The sequence below is a fragment of the Panthera leo genome, chromosome A2 (assembly GCF_018350215.1).
Source record: "Panthera leo isolate Ple1 chromosome A2, P.leo_Ple1_pat1.1, whole genome shotgun sequence".
Taxonomy (NCBI): domain Eukaryota; kingdom Metazoa; phylum Chordata; class Mammalia; order Carnivora; family Felidae; genus Panthera; species Panthera leo.
Window position 1 is genome coordinate 72,041,169 of NC_056680.1, and position 12,193 is coordinate 72,053,361.

The window sequence follows — 12,193 nt, forward strand, 5'->3', positions numbered from 1 at the left end:
ATGTCTATGTCTGTATCTATATCTACAGAACTGGAAAGTTGGATCACATGATAATTCTAGTTTTAATTTAACAACTAGCATTGATATTTTCCATAGAGGCTGTACCATTTCACATTCTCACCACCAGTGCACAAACTTCCAATTTCTCCACATCCTTGCCACTAATAGCACCACTATTTATTTATTTATTTATTTATTTATTTATTTATTTAATTTGCCAATACTTATTTCTTGGTTTTGTGATAGTAGCCATTCTAATGGGTATGAACTGGTATCTCATTGTGGATTCGATTTGCATTTCCCTGATCATTAGCAGTGTTGAGCATCTTTTTCATAGGCTTGTTGTATATCTTCTTTGGAGAAATGTGTGTTCAAATCCTTTGCCTATTTTTAAATCAATTTATTTTTGTTGTTGTTTAGTTGTAAGAGTTCTTTATATATTCCAGCTATTAACCCCTTATCAGATATATGATTTGCAAATATTTCCTCCCATTCCATAGATTGCCTTTTCACTCTGTTGATTGCGTCCCTTAATGCACAGTTTTTAATTTTGATGTAGTCCAATATATTTAATTTTTTACTTTACTGCTTGTGCTTCTCATGTCATATCCAAGAAATAACGGTCAAATCCAATGTCACAAAGCTTTTTCCCTGTGTTTTCTCCTAAGAGTTTCATGGTTTTAGGTCTTATGTTTAGGTCTTTAATCCATTTTCAGTTAATTTTTGTATACAGTGGTAGGTAGGGGCCCACTTCAGTTCTTTTCTTTGTGCCTATCCAGTTTTCCCAGCACCAGTTGTTGAAAAGACTGTCTTTACTATTGGATGATCGTGGCAAAAATCATTTAACCATTTATGCAAGGGTTTATTTCTAACCTCTTTTCCATCGGCCTATATGTCTGTCTTTATGCCAGTACCATGCTATTTTGATTGCTGTAGGTTTTTAATAAAATTTGAAGTCAGGAAGAATGAGACCTCTAATTCTGTTTGTCTTCAAGACTGCTTTAGCTATCAAAATGCCTATTTTGAAGGGAAGCTTCAAAATCATAATAATAAAGAACACTGTTGAAGTCCAGAAATGGAATAGAGTTCCTAAACCCACAAACCTGGCTTGCCTAGGAATAATCTATATAGATGCCAGAACAGTCTTCCAGTTTAAGAGCACTACTTTTTATAAGAATTTAAAGGGGCGCCTGGTGGTTAAAAGGGCGTTAAAAGGGCGCCAGATCGTTAAGCATCCGACTTCGGTGCAGGTCATGATCTCGCAGTTCATGAGTTCGAGCCCCACATCGGTCTCTGTGCTGACTGCTCAGAGCCTAGAGCCTACTTCAGATTCTGTGTCTCCCTCTCTCTCTGCCTCTCCCTCACTAGTTCTCTCTTTCTCTCTCTCTCTCTCAAAAATAAATAAAAACATTAAAAAAATTTTTTAAATTAAAAATGTCTGCCTGCTCCTTCATAAGGTGGGTCAGCTGACTTAGAATTAGTCCTACTCTGTCTCCTGTCTTCTTCCTACTCCCCTAGCCACCCAGGACCCTGGCCACATCTCTTGGTTAGATGAGGTGCTCTGATTGCAAGTTGTGTGGTATTCACAGCCTTGAAATCAGGAGCCTGAGAGCAGTGGGGCAGTAAACAGAGGGAGATTTCTAGAAGCACCACAGAGGTTGAGACCACTCAGAAAAGAGAGCTTCCTCTCCAGTTTTTATTTTAGTGGCAGAGGATTAGAGCCTGGCAGAACAGAAACACCAAATTCCGCAGGAAATACCTCTTTTAATCCAAGGCTCTGTGGCTGGATATGTGGAGTGGATATGGAAAACTTTCTTTTTCTTCCTTTCTTGAAAAAAAAAACACAACCAATAAGAAATATGAGAAAAGACAATATTGTTAGCACATTGGAAGAGAGTGGCGAGAGGTCCATGGGAGTCTAGAGACCAGTCATCATGCCAAAGCCAAGAAAACGTGAGCAAAAAGACAAGAATACAAGTGATGAGAGTAATAGAAACCCAGGTGGTGAGTGACTGCAGAGACTTTCTCAGCACCCCATTGCTAACTCCGGATTGTCCTGAGGCCCCAGCAGCCTTCCTTGGGTAGTCTGAGCAAACAGTGGGGAGCAGGGGAGGAAGTCTTCATTCCCCCTGCTCCTCTCCATGACTCTACCCACGCCCTGGAGCTCTCTCCTTCTCAAATATTCCCTGGTCGTCACCACAGTGGCCTCTCCTTCCAAGAAATCCTTGGGTTTTAAATTAACCCTCCCCATCCAAACCCCCAATGCCTCCCACCTCAATCCTTAACAAACCCTAGACATGTATGCACACAGATCTGCTTGTGTGTGTGTGTGTGTGTGTGTGTGTGTGCATGCGCACACACACACACACACACACACACACACTGGACTCCCTTCTTTTCCTGCCTTGAGACTGTTTCACAAGTGCCAGCTCCTCAGGGCTTGGTGTCTCTCACACAAGGGATTCTGAGAGACTGGCTTTCGGTGGCCAACACTTGTTAGAGAGGCAGCCTCACGAAGCCTCCACTTGGATAGAATGGGGGGTTATAGGGGACTGCGAATTAGAAAAGGAGTCTCTAGTGGCGCAAGCGTGGCCGACCGGGAAGTTGGTGAAATGGTAGAGGAAACACAAAATAATAAAACATACAGAAAAGAAAGTAAGCAATAATTAGGAGCGACGGAGCACTTTCTCTTCAGCAGGCTCCACTTTACGCGTGCCACATGGACCATCTCGGTTAACTCTGAGAACCACACGGTGAGGCAAACGTGACCGTCTTCAGTTTGCTCACGCTGAGACTAAAGAGAAAAAAAGAGAGGGCCTCGTGTGCTCTCCTTCATGGGAGCTATGAGGTCCGGAGGCAGAGGTCAGGCGTTTTTTGACTAATCTGTTCTCCTTCTGTGGAGAGACCCAGCATGCGGGGATGTCAGTCTGGGCTCATAAAGCAGTCTTCCGGCACACCGCTTCTCCGCTGCCAGGAGGCGATTCGTTCCCTCCCCTTTCTGAAACCTGCATTGGTCACAGAAGAGTCGGGTGCATTGCTAGTGAGTCAACTATGGCTACTTGGTCTGTTTACAGCAGCGTGTATCCCACATACGTATAGGAACAGGCCTGCGGGATGTACCCTGAAAGGTCAGAGATGAGACGCTTCACTAACGCTTTCACCCAGGGCACCACTTTTGAGGATTCACTTCTCAAGGCCTCGGTTTGCTGCCCGTAGAATGGCGGAGGTGAGGGGGGAATAAGGGAAATGCCCTCACACAGAAGGCATCAGTGGGAAGTCTCAAAAGAGTCGCCCCCCCCCAGCTCTGCAGCAACCCTCTGCTTGTACCCAGAACCAACAGAAGTGGGAGAAGGGAGGAGGGGCGCCCCCCTTCTTCCTGTCCCAGCGGCAAGTGGGCAGACATTCTGGTGACCTGACCTGTCTGCTTGACAAGGTCTTCTCACACCCTTTCCCCATCCCCATTCAAGGCTTTCTCGGGAAGAAAAATACAAGAAAGATAAGAAGAGTCATCCGCCCCCTCCCCCACTTGCAGGGTGTGTATGTGTTATAAGATCATTCTTTGCCTTTCCTGTGTTCTGAGTGACCCAACAACATTCTCTCATAGCAACTGCACTTTTATATGGATTAAGAACCAAATGTTGAAAACACAGCAGAAAAAGGAATCTTATTGCAGTTTCCAATATCTGACCTGCCAAGAATCAGGAGCTTCAGGAAAGCTAAATCAATTACTTAAGAAGTTTCCATTTTTTCAGCTTTTCTCAAGAAAAGTTGGAGGGAAACTCTGACCTACCTTTCCAAAAAAAAAAAAAATGCATACCCGGCAATGAACTGATAACTAAGGCATTTCCACACTTTGCGTGTTGGATGGGAAAGCCTGAACAGAGATTTGCTAAAAGCACCAAAGCTGACTCCAGAAGACTTCCTGGGAGTGAGGTTGAAATAGCCCTTTTCATTAGTGAACTTACCCAGGTTACTTAAGAAATTTGCATTGTTCCTCGGTCAGTAAACTTCAATTTTTTGGAACTCAGCACTTTGGAGCAAAAAGCATCAAAGGTCATGGACTTTGCTGTTTTCTTTCTAGAATCTTATTGAAAATTGTTTATTCTATGATATTTAAAAAATTTGTTCAATTTAATGCAGTTCACCAAATAAGTTGAATGCCTAAGTGTGCCTGGTTCATTGAATGCCTGATGCAAGAATTCAGAGACCCAGTATGAACTCAGGAGCTCACAAAGTAGAAAGACAGCATGCAAACAGAGATCTATGGAAGTACGTCATCCGTGCTTCAAGGACAGGAGTGTCTATTCAGGGGGAAGTGGTTCTGCCTCAGAGTGTCGGGAGAGACTAGAGAATGACAAAGTTCCTGGTTGACAAGGTGAATAAGGCAATCCAGAGAGAGGGGGCTTCCTTTGTGTTTCAGGTTTTACACGCATTATCTTTGTTCATCTACTCACATACAAGTGGGTTTCAGGTCTTCCAGAATTAGTCTTCCCATTTTACAAGTTTAAGAAAACGGAGGCAACAAGAGACAGAGTTACTTGTCCATGATTTTACCTCAGTGAACCATGGTTTGGTCAGGCATCTAACTCACAGTCTGTGAGTTATAATCAAGGTGTGCTCTAACTTGAGACAGGCAGGTTTGGGTCAGGGGGGAAGGTAATGAGTTTTGCTCTTCATATGTCATGCAGTACATGGGGGGTAGATTAGCTGGAAATAAGGGTCTGGGATTCAAAGAGAGTTTGGAGAAAGATTTGGGAGCACAGGGAGGTTGGTGAGAGTTGAGGTATGTGTGAGAGTTAGTGAGATTGGCCTGGACAGGTGTGTGGTGAGAAAAGCACCTACAGATAGGATCCTGTAATGGAAAGAGTCAGATAATGGATAATGGAAAGAGTCAGAAGATGCACAGGAGAAATGGAGAATGTGGCTGAAGCAGCAGAAAGAGAGGTAAAACCATGGAAACCAAGAGAAAGGAGAGTTTTAAGGAATGAACAGGGTTGGCAAATGCCATAAATGCTTCCAAAACCTTACACAGGGCAACGGTCATTCGATTTGATGGTTGGAAGGTTTTCAAAGACCTTAGAGACAGGACTTTTAGTCCTGAGGTGGGAAGACGGAGGAGACCTTGGCAAGAAGAAAGGTAAGGATAAGCAAGCAAAAATGGTCAGGAAAGCTGACGATGAATTCAGGAAAGAGTTAAGTCCTGAGCTTTTAAGGGACAAAATAAGGATTGTTTTGCTTGATTTGTTGGTCCATTTCAGGATGGAGGATTTTTAAGAATGTTTGCTTGCAGAAGGCAGGGTGTCAGTGGAAAAGAAAAGGTTCTAGGATAAGGTAGAGGCAGAAAGTTTGGGAAGGAACAGAATCCCAGAGGGACTGGTGAAGAAGTCATCCTTGGAGAGATAAGAGATGATGCAGACTAATTTGAAGATCACTAGGGACACAGGGAACAATCCCAACCCTTAGCCTTGGCCTCATTTTCTCTGTGAAACCATGTCAGGGGTCTGTGTTTACAGAGGAAAATATAAACTAACAGAAAGGTATTCACAGGAGTAAAGAAATGTGGGGGGGAGGAGTCAGAGGCAGGTATGGTTGTAGGAAAAATGACATCTAGTGGCCTGATTATCAGTGGAGGAGACAGCAAAATGCAAACCGGGAAGTAGGTTATATACATGATGTTCCCACTGAAAACACTACATAATTAAGCACATATTACATGGTATCCGATATCCTCTGGAGATGAAGACAAGAATGTCCATACTGAGAAAAACCAACTCAAGTGGATAATTTTTTCAAGCACTCCCTATGTGCCCAGTACTATAGTTAGTATGTATGTGGGCTATTAGAATTCCCAGTATGAACGGTTATTGCTGTTCCCTCCAGTTCACTGTAAGAAAACTCAGGGTTAGTTAAGCCACTTCCCTGAGGTCATCAAACTGGTTTGTCAGAGCCAGATTTAGGAACCAAGTCTGTCCATCTTGTAATTATATGCTCTTAAATATTATGTTTCCTAATGTAGAAAATTTTCTAACAAAAATTGTCACAAGAGGTTTGATAGTTACAAACATTTTTTTTAAAGGAGACTTAATTTGATTATTCTCCTGATGAAGTGCATATATGAGCCTGTTGATTCATTCATGTTGACTCATTCATCCATTCATTCATTTCAGTTATCATTTTTTTTGAGCATCTACAATGAACCCAGCAACAGGCAAGTCAGCAAGGATTCCTGTGTGGAGGAGACCCGATTGTACCTTAGAGGAAACAGGCACTCAACAAAAACATTCATTTGTCTGTTGAAGGCAGTGTGAGAGAAGACTGTGCGGCCACCAAGGGGCATCAGGGGTGAGGGGTTGCTCTTCCTGAAGGTCAGAAAAGATTCAGAGAGCAAGTGGCCCCTTCTGAGTTGAGGAGATGAGTCGGTGTTAGGCGGGCTCTCCATGGGGCTGGGGCCTGGAGCACTGGGGGGGGGGGGGGGGGGGGGGAGGAAGAAGGGGGAGGGGGAGGGGCAGTCCTGTGAAGTAAAGCTCAGGGCCTTGTACAGTGTAATGTGTGGGACCACAAAGAAGCCTGAGTGGCCAGAGTGAGTTCCCAAATGGTGACAGGCTCATTCTTCCTGATTTTCGATATATCAGCATGCCATCTGCATAATTATTTGAGTGATATAGTTATTTAAATCAACTATTTAAAAATAACCTAGCTTCAAATTGAAGAAGCCACAAAATTGCTGTTTTGCTCAGTAGTTAATTATTTTTTCTAAGACATTAAAATTAAAAATATTCATCTGTGTCTCTTATAAATCATCTGCCATTGCATCACAAAGTGTGAATATCCTGGGCTGGAGCATAAAAGTGAGAAGCATGGGTCCTCTCTAGGTACACCAGTGTGTGCACAAGCACACGCACTCACACTTGCTGTTTCGGATGTCATTTCAGAACGGGAGGGCCCGGAGGTTCCTGGAGGAGAGGTCAAGTCCTCTCCGCTGTAGAACGAGGCAGGTTGCATTGTGAGTGGTTGTGTGAAAGCATAAAATAGCGAGCATGAATCCACCTGCTATTCATCTTATTTGGATTCCATGAGGCCACCTGGTAGTACTAAATAGCCAGAACTCTAATTTTAGGAACTTTGTCATCTTAGCAATAGGATGACAGCAGCCATACAAGAGGTCCAGGCTAAATGCAAATCAGCCTATGCCCGTGTTGATTGAGTGCTTCAGCCCTCTACTGACTGGCTGAAGGAACAGATTGAGTTAGCCCAGCAGGCAGCTAGTGGCAAAAGAGAAAGCCACAGAGGTGCAGAGGCAGGGTCACTGCCCCCGTTGCACAAGTGCCCGCTTCACGGCCCATCAGCCAGCCTGCGGGGTGGGGAGGTAGGGGATCTGGCCAGCCCGTGCTGAGAGGGTTTGGAGGGGCAGCTGGAGCCACCGACCGGGAGCAGAGTCACGCTATTCAAGTCCTCAGCTCCGTTGCTGAGGCTGGGGCCTCATTAAGTGATACCCCTCCTCACCCCTAGAGAGAAGGCCAGACAACAAGTAATGCTTGTCTTCCCTTGGCAGAACAGCTCCACTCGGAGGCCCCTCCGCCTTCCTCCAAAGGCCAAAAGAAGGGCAGACGGAAGGAAGGAAGAAAGAAATGAAGCAAGGTGGGATGGATGAACGTGCAGAAGAATGTGGCTGCTGCTTTAAATGTACCACTGTTTAAGCTCCAAACACGGTAGCCAAGAGCTCGTGTTAAATGGTGAGTAAATGAAAAGGTCAGCGTGTCCAGGGACCCAATTACCCTCAGCCTGGTGCACAGGAAGGCCCAATTAATCCTCATTAGCTCGGCTTCGGTGGGGTTATATGTGAGTGGCTCCGGCCCCTCCAGCTCCAGCTCCAGCTCGGGTTGTGTTCCTGGGTCCAAAAGCCCTATTGTGAACCTTGTTTTCTCAAGGCTCAGACTCAGCTCTACACGCTCGCTCGTTTGACTCGAGAAAAAAGAGACTGTGGCCCCGAGGTAGTGAAGTGTTCCTTCTAAATCTGTCTCGTTTTTCTCCAAAATAAGAATTCTCTCGACCACACAGATATTTCATGAATCAAGACGTACCATACCCCATCTCCCTTGCACACACTCACACATAGACTCTTCTGAATTCAAATGATCGGATTCTGAGTACGAAGTTGGACCATGTCAACACAGCCTAATTTAAATGCTTTAAACAGAATGAGTAGTGTAATTAAATTGCTTATGCCTCTTGAGTTTTATTGGTTTAACAACCTATTATAATAAGTATGCAGTCGTTAAGCTAAACAGACAATTTGGTGCTAACATTCTGTCACTGTAAGGTACGAGGACAGCGCTGACAGGACCAGACCTCTGTGAAGATGGAGACTTTGTCTTTTGCCAGTTTCATCCTCCTGTTCTGGTATCATTTCATGTCAGTTTGCTTTTCCCGTATCCCTTTTCACTTGGCGCCCCCGGATCCCCTTCTAGTTTTCTCTTCCCCAGAACCTTGTTCTCAGATGGGGATCAGCTCATTCAGGCAGCACCGCCTCTGGCCCATGGCAGTGTGGTTTTTCCAAGTCTGATGCAGGGGCCACCTGCAGCTGGAACACGTGGGTGCCTGTAAACAAGTCACATTCCTGGGCTCCACCAACTGAATCACAATTTCTTGGAGTGGGAAATAAGAACAAGCATTTTCAATAAGTTTCCCAGGTAACCCCCTATGCGTGTGTGTGTACACATGTACACACACACATGCACACACACACATCACTAAAATGAAGTAGTTAGTGTCCCAAGGGCTCAAAGAGAAGTTGGTGAATCCCAGAGACTTACAGATTCTAGGACGACACTCTTAGCATCGATCTAGGCTGGGACACATGTAAGGTGTTTGGATAATATGTGAGCTTCTCAGATCCAGGCATCGATGGCTCCTTTGGCAGAAGGCCAGCAGAGAAATAGTGAAGTTTAAATGGCCGTATCACATCCTGCACAGGCCAGAAATGAAAGCTTGTATGGTAAGCGAGTAAAAAGAGGAAGGGATACTGGAAAGGGAGACAACCTCAGGAACGATGAGTGGGGAACAAGTTTATACTTGTGGATCTGATTGCCTACAACTTGTGAGCATGTATGTTATCCTGATGTCCCCAGGGTGGCAGGACTAATGGTCCTGAGCCACCTCTAATTTGAGTGTGGAATGACAAAGTGTGTGGGTCCCACTAGTTTCCTTTTCCCTGTACATAATGGCCATACAAAACAGGAGCTTAAATCTGGGGCTTCTCCTCTGACCCCCCCAGCACTCAAATGCATTCATTGCAGGAGCCTAGAGATGAAGGCTGTGTCATTTAGAAAGTGGACTCTCCATGGAGCACAGAGCGGCCTATTGTGGCTTCACCGGACATCACTGAGACATCTAAGGCAGGCTCCACCAAATTGTTAAAGTCCAAGCCTCCTTCTATCTTTCTGATCTGCCTTGCATAGAATGTAACCTCGTCCTGATGGTAGTTGTACCCTCACCTTCCCTCTGTATTCCGGGCAAAAGGAGGGAAACGGAAGCAACAAGAAGGGAAGGCACCACTTCTATCAGGAGAGCCAGAAGTTCCCTGCAAACCCAGAACCCTCTGCTTCTCACTGGTAAGATCTGTGATGACCACCCCCAATCGCAAGAGGATATGATAATTGTGACTTGCATTTTAAAAATTTAGAGCATTGTCTCCTTGGACAAAATTGGGATACTATTAGTAAAGAAGAAGAGACTTTTGGATACTGGGTAGGTAATCAGCAGTGAGTAACCAGGCCTAGAGATGGCTTATCTGGGGAAGACAATTCTTTTGTTGTACGTACCTGCTTGTCCTTGCAGTGCGGTGTGAGTAGCAGTGATGCTACGCACCTTCTCTCTTCACATGGTTCCCCAGCTTTTAATGTGCACCTCAAGCTTCTTGTGTCTTGTTTTAAGTCCATCCATCCATCCATCCATTCATTGAGACTGCACTCAGTGTCAGGCACAAAGCCCCACCCTATGGGTGTGATGGCGTGAGGCTGACTTCCGCTCTCATGGAACTTACATGCCAGCAGAGGGAGGGAAAAACAAGAGCAGGTGAGTACAACACAGAGAGAGGGGTGCTGTTATAAGGGAAGTAAATGATGACACAGCAGGGCACACCCATGGCAGGGCATCCAATCCATTGAGGGATTAAGGAGGCTGTTCTCAGAGTAGTGAAGAAAGGTGGAGATCAGAACGCAAACTATTGTGCACGTGTTCCAAAGGAAGGGACGTGGGGGAAGGATACCGGCCTTTTGAAAACTTTCAATGTTCGGAATGTCTGAAATCCAGGGTGCAAAACAAGGAAAAGCAATCAGGACCGAGGTATCCAGGGTCAGACCAGGAGGACCTTCTTGGGACAGCACAGGGAGCCGAGGGAGGGCTTGAAGCAGCTGTCACAGATGGTCACAGAAGGTCATGTTGAAATCCCTCTCAATTCTTTAGCTCAGATAACCCCATTCTAAGTGGTTTTCCTTTTATTTGGTGAAACACCCGGGAGGAAAACAGACAATTTTTTTTGGTCTTTTATGGCAGTACTGTGTTGACTCAGCTTCCAAAATCTATGAATCAGAGAGGCTAGACCACACTGCTAGTGTGTTCACTGGCCTGTGACATCTAAAGCCATGTCACGAGCCACCCACTTGGGGCATAAACTGGGCACAAATCTGTGAGGCACTAATGAGTCCTCAACCTTGACAGCAAGCGAGCCCTTCCTCAGCCTGTCCCCCATCTCCCATGCGGGCCACCACTGGGCCCTCCCGCAACTCAGCAGGCAATCCTGCTTCCAGCCAATGAAGACTCACCTTGGAATTAACCCAATTTCTCTTTTCATCGTAAGTGCAGACCCCAAAGAGAAATGTCAGCGTACATTCAGGATTTATAACGTGTGATGGCTCAAGGATGGAAATCAGGGTGGTATTGGAAATCCTCAGATACTGAATTAAAATGTGTGAAAATTCAAGCAGAAGATCATCTGGAAATCTACTTTTCTGAGTTTCTTAGCAGGAAATGATGGAGGGAGAGATGGGGAAAGGGAGGAAAGGGTGCGAGGACATAGAGAAGATATTTATTGGCCACTTCTTATTATGTAACCATCATCTTTACACATATTTCCAGGCCTCTATGTTACCGCTTTTCCAGTAGGCAAGTAGGCCAGAGTTCAGAAAGCTTCCATGAACTTGTAAAGGACGAAATCCCACACTCCCCACTTCACCAGCTCACCTGGTAAGAAAGACCTTAAAATGAAAACCCTAGCATGTGTGGACTCTAAGAACAAGGAGGAGGAAGACCTGGGGTCAATCTGAAGGTCTTTGTAATGGAAAAGCAGTTCACACAAAACCGAAGTCCATACAAATACCTGAGTACACGTGTTTATAGTAGCTTTATTCATAATTATCAAAAACTGGTAGCAACCAAGATGTCCTTGGATGGGTGAATGACTAAACCGTGGTACATCTGCACAGTGGAGTCCTATTCGGCAGTCAAAGACATGAGCTATCAAGCCACCAAAAGGCACAGAAGCACCTTGAGTGCCTACTACTAACTGAAAGAAGCTGATATCTAAAGGCTACGTTCTATATGATTTTCACATATATGACATACTGGAAAAGGCGAAACCATAAAGACAGTAAAAAGATCAGTGGTTGTTAGGGGCTGGGGAGAGGGACGAATAGACGGGGCCTGGGAGGTTTTTAGGGCTGAAGCTGGGTGGATGATGCTGTAATGGTGGACACCCGGGCGTATGCACTCGCCAAGAGCCATGGGTCGTGCAACATGGAGAGCGAACCCTAGTGTAGTATGTCGGTAGTGGTTCATCAGTTGTAACGAATGTACCCCACTAATGCAACATTTAATAATAAAAGAAACTTGGAGTGGAAGCAGGCATGTAAAGGAACTCTGTACTTTCCACACAATTTTTCTGAAAACCTAAAACCGGTCTGAATAAGGAAACCTATTAAAAGGAGTCTCTGGGGGCGCCTGGGTGGCTCAGTCGGTTAAGCGTCCAACTTCGGCTCAGGTCATGATCTCGCGGTCTGTGGGTTCAAGCCCTGCGTCGGGCTCTGTGCTGACAGCTCAGAGCCTGGAGCCTGTTTCAGATTATAAGTCTCCCTCTTCCTCTGACCCTCCCCTGTTCATGCTCTCTCTCTCTGTCTGTCTCAAAAATAAATAAATG

The 12,193-nt window shown here is 45.2% G+C and overlaps 1 long non-coding RNA gene across 1 annotated transcript; it reads right to left on the reverse strand.

The window, feature by feature from the left end:
• Positions 1 to 8,279: 8,279 nt before the first annotated feature.
• On the reverse strand, positions 8,280 to 9,899 carry LOC122213451. The gene is made up of 3 exons (XR_006199520.1): positions 9,822 to 9,899; positions 8,814 to 8,965; positions 8,280 to 8,598 (listed from the first exon to the last, which is right to left on the reverse strand). It is a non-coding gene; the product is annotated as an uncharacterized LOC122213451 (long non-coding RNA).
• Positions 9,900 to 12,193: the final 2,294 nt, after the last annotated feature.